Genomic DNA, 3,922 nt, shown 5'->3' on the forward strand with positions numbered 1-3,922 from the left:
TTTGTTGACTCCATTAGTGTTCCTGTGGAGTTTTCATCTATTTCTGGGCCTTTGGTCCTTCTCCCAACTCTTCCATAGGTGTCCCCACCCTCTGTCTAATGTTTAGCTGTGAGTATCTGCTTCTGCTTCTGTCTTAATGCTGTATCTATCTCTGTGATGTTGCTTATTTAAATGTATATTAATGTCCTTCCATAGCTCAGCTGGTTGAGCACAGTACTGTAAAGATATCTCTTTTAAAGTCCATTAAAGGTAATATTACAAGATTTTATACTCATTCATTCATTTAATATAGTCTTTTCTTTATGTTAACTTTCATGGGAACATTGAAATGTTCAACAAGTTCACCTCCATAACTCCTCCAAGAGTGATGGCCCAAGACTGACTCTTTTTCTGAGACGAAGTCTATGTTATAGTTATATTAGATTTTGTATCATATTCATTAAGTTATAATTTGAAATATAATTTAATTTGTACAATTTGATATTAAATATTGTTGATTTAAACATTGGTTAAAACAAGAAACATGACAATATAATTTTTAAACCCTGTTTTTTTATGATTGAAATTGTTGTAATCTTTCCATTTTGTTCTGTGTACCACATTCTTTATAGTTTCTATGCTTAATTTTCAAATGATGAGCTTTCTACATCTCAACAAACTTAGTATTATATTATAACCATAATGTAGCCCTGCCCTCTTCCTTTTGGCTGTGGCAGCCATCTTCTAGTAACTCAGAAAATGACCAACACAATAGGAAAGAGGAGGGCACTTGTTATATGTTCTCTAGAACTTTTAGGAAACGTGGAGTTGTTCCTTTGGCCACACATATGAGAATCTACAAGATGGGTAATATTGTAGACATCAAGGAAATGGGCACTGTTCAAAAAAGAAATGCCAAGCTCTCTTTCGGTCTCTTTGGCCTCACTGATAGAAGCAAGATGATGAAAGGAAAGTTATCCTTTGGAAAGCATCACAATAATATGCACACACTGTGCGGCTGCTGTGGCTCTAAAGACTACCACTTTCAGAAGTCGATCTGTGGCAAATGAGAAAGAAGAACTGGAGTGCCAAGGTTAAGAGATGAGATACCACTAGGACTGGTTGGATGAGGCACCTAAAATTGTCTATCACATATTCAGACATGGATTCCGTGAAGGAACACCACCTAAACCCAAGAGGGCAGCTATTGCAGCATCCAGTTCATCTTGAGGATTTCAATTAGTCATAAAATAAATGTTCTGGTTTCAAAAAAATATAAAGGCCCCATAAGTGTTACTATGGCAAAACTGGAAGAGTCTACAATGTTGCCCAACATGCTATGAGCATCATTGTAAACAAGCAAGTTAAGGACAAGATTTTAGCCAAGAGGATCAATGTGTGGATTGAGCACATCAAGCACTCAAAGAGCAGAGACAGCTTCCTGAAGTGGGTGAAGGAGAACGATCAGAAGAAAAAGGAAGCCAAAGAGAAGGGCACCTGGGTTCAGCTGAAGCGCCAGTCTGCTCTACCCAGAGAAGCACACTTTGTGACGACTAACAGAAGGGAACCTAAGCTGCTGGAGCCCATTCTATACAGATTCATGACCTGATGTACAACGAAGAAATAAAGGACCCAGACTGCAAAGTGTTTATCTTAGGTTAAAGTGTGCTGTCTTCTCCCTGAAAGAAAATGTACTCCCTATAAAGCAAATTTTCATTGTCTATCCTGTTCAAATTTTACTAATTGTCCTTCTCATGACTTAGTGAGCAGAAAATATACTCTTGATTATAAAATAAAAAACAAAAACATAATAATCATTATATACATATATATATACATACACACAAAGGACATGTAAGGTATTATAATAATTATTATTATAATTATAATAACAACACAAAATAATAATAAAAAGCCCTGTCAAAGCATAAGGAGATGAAGAACCAAAAATGTCATTGGATTTGTTTTGTATTGGCCATCTACAGCTGGGTATGGGGTCTGCCCTTGAGAATGGTTGGTATACTAGTGTGACTTTCTTAGAGAAAACTAATTTTTCTTTGTGAACAGTTAACAATTGGAGATAGCTTCTTGGTTAGGGCTTTGGGCTGGTGTCCACTTCCTCTTAGCGCTGGGTACCACATTTGTCTTAGGCATATGCTGGCCCTATGTGTCGGGCGCCTTTCCGTCCAGCGGAAATAAGGAGACAACAACAAGCTCTTCTCCATGCAGTTTAATCAGGAACCTTCATTTTTACTTCTTCTCTAGCTAGCTTCTTTTATATTCTTCTATATCTTCTTACATCTTACTAGTTACATCTTTCTACTTTCTTCTTACTTACTCCTATTTCCTACTTACTCCTATTCCCTACATCTTACTGCATACATCTTACTTCTATTCTTATCCTTACATCTTACTTCTATCCTTACATCTTACTTCTATCTTTACATCTTACTTACTCCTATTCTTACATACACCTTACTTCTATATCTACATACTTACTCCTATCTATACATACTTATTCACTATCTATTACATCTTAGTTACTATCTCTCTCCAGCCCCCAGCCCTTGTGGGTTAAATACTTTCCCTGGTCCCAATCAGCATCGGCTATGTGGCAAAGCACAATAGGCTGTGGGAAAATCATGCCAGCTTGCATCACAAACTAGAGGCACTCAGCTTTTCCAACTAAGGGCTTGTTTATCTCAATGCTCTCTGCTCTGGCTGGAGACCAGGTGTTCAATATATATGTATAGGGTGGCAGCTGCAGCTCCCCACACCTATGCATGCTGTTATAATCTCTGTGAGTTCTTATGTACACTAGCTCTAGTGTGTTTAGAAGGTTGTGTTTCCTTGATGTTTTCAGTCTCCTTTGGCTCTTACACTCTTTCTGTTTCCTCTTCCATATGGTTCCCTAAGCCCTAAGATGGGGGAGATTTATGGAGACCTGCCATCATAAGTGGTCCAAGGTTTCTTACTATCTGCACATTGAAGAGTTGTGGTCTCTGTATTTGTTTCCATGTGCCGCAGGAGAAAAGATCTCTGATGATGGCTGAGCAGGCCATACTACACTGTATGTATTCTATATAAGTATAGCAGAATGTTGTTTGAAGTCATTAGCAGAACAGTAGTATTTCAGTTCATGCCTTATCCAGTCTCAGGCCCTTGGCTAGAGGGTCAGTGTTAGGGATGGGTTTCATCTCATGGAATGGATTTTAAGTCAAATCAGATATTGTTGGTTACTATCACAAGCTTTCTGCCACCATTGCACTAGCATATCTTGTACACAGGACACTATTGTAGAATGTAGGGTTTTTAGTTGGACCATTCTTTCCCCCTACTTCTTTACTCTATACCTAATCTCTATGGTTCTGTAGATATTAGTTGGCTTATCAAAGATTTAATAGCTAACATCTACATATCACCAAATATATACCACATGACATTTGTTGTTTTGTAACACACTCAACATTTATTTGTATAATATTTTATATTTTTATTATATATAATTAAATATGATTAGTTTGTACCTATTTTCTTACTTGACTTTAAAACATTACACTGTCAATTTCTTATTGTATTAGTAGTTTATTCTTTTTCTTTATGTCTTTTTTTCTTTTTTATTAGATATTTTCTTTATTTACATTTCAAATGATATCTCCTTTCCCGGTTTCCCCTCCAAAAAACAACCAACCAACCAACCAAACAAAAAAACCTATTCTCCCCTGCTCCCCATGCTCACCAACCCACCCTCTCCCACATCAGCCTGTAGAAGTCAGAAGAGGGTATCAGATTTCCTGAAACTGGTTGTTGGCTGCCATATGGGTGCTGGGAATTGAACTTGGGTCCTCTTCAAAAATAGGAAGTGTTTTTAATCACGAATTATTTCTCTAGACTTGACTTGGTTTCCTATGTGAAAAGTTTATGTTTTTTTTTTTTAATTTAA

The 3,922-nt window shown here is 37.0% G+C and overlaps 1 protein-coding gene and 2 pseudogenes across 1 annotated transcript in view; all 3 read left to right on the top strand.

Moving 5' to 3' along the window:
* LOC116088049 overlaps positions 1-3,922 on the top strand; it is a 113,955-nt gene that overhangs the window by 24,199 nt on the left and 85,834 nt on the right. The window lies entirely within an intron of this gene.
* LOC116090473 lies at positions 739-1,588 on the top strand (annotated as a pseudogene).
* On the top strand, positions 939-1,209 carry LOC116088062 (annotated as a pseudogene).

The sequence above is a fragment of the Mastomys coucha genome, chromosome X (genome assembly GCF_008632895.1).
Source record: "Mastomys coucha isolate ucsf_1 chromosome X, UCSF_Mcou_1, whole genome shotgun sequence".
NCBI classification, from domain to species: Eukaryota; Metazoa; Chordata; class Mammalia; order Rodentia; family Muridae; genus Mastomys; species Mastomys coucha.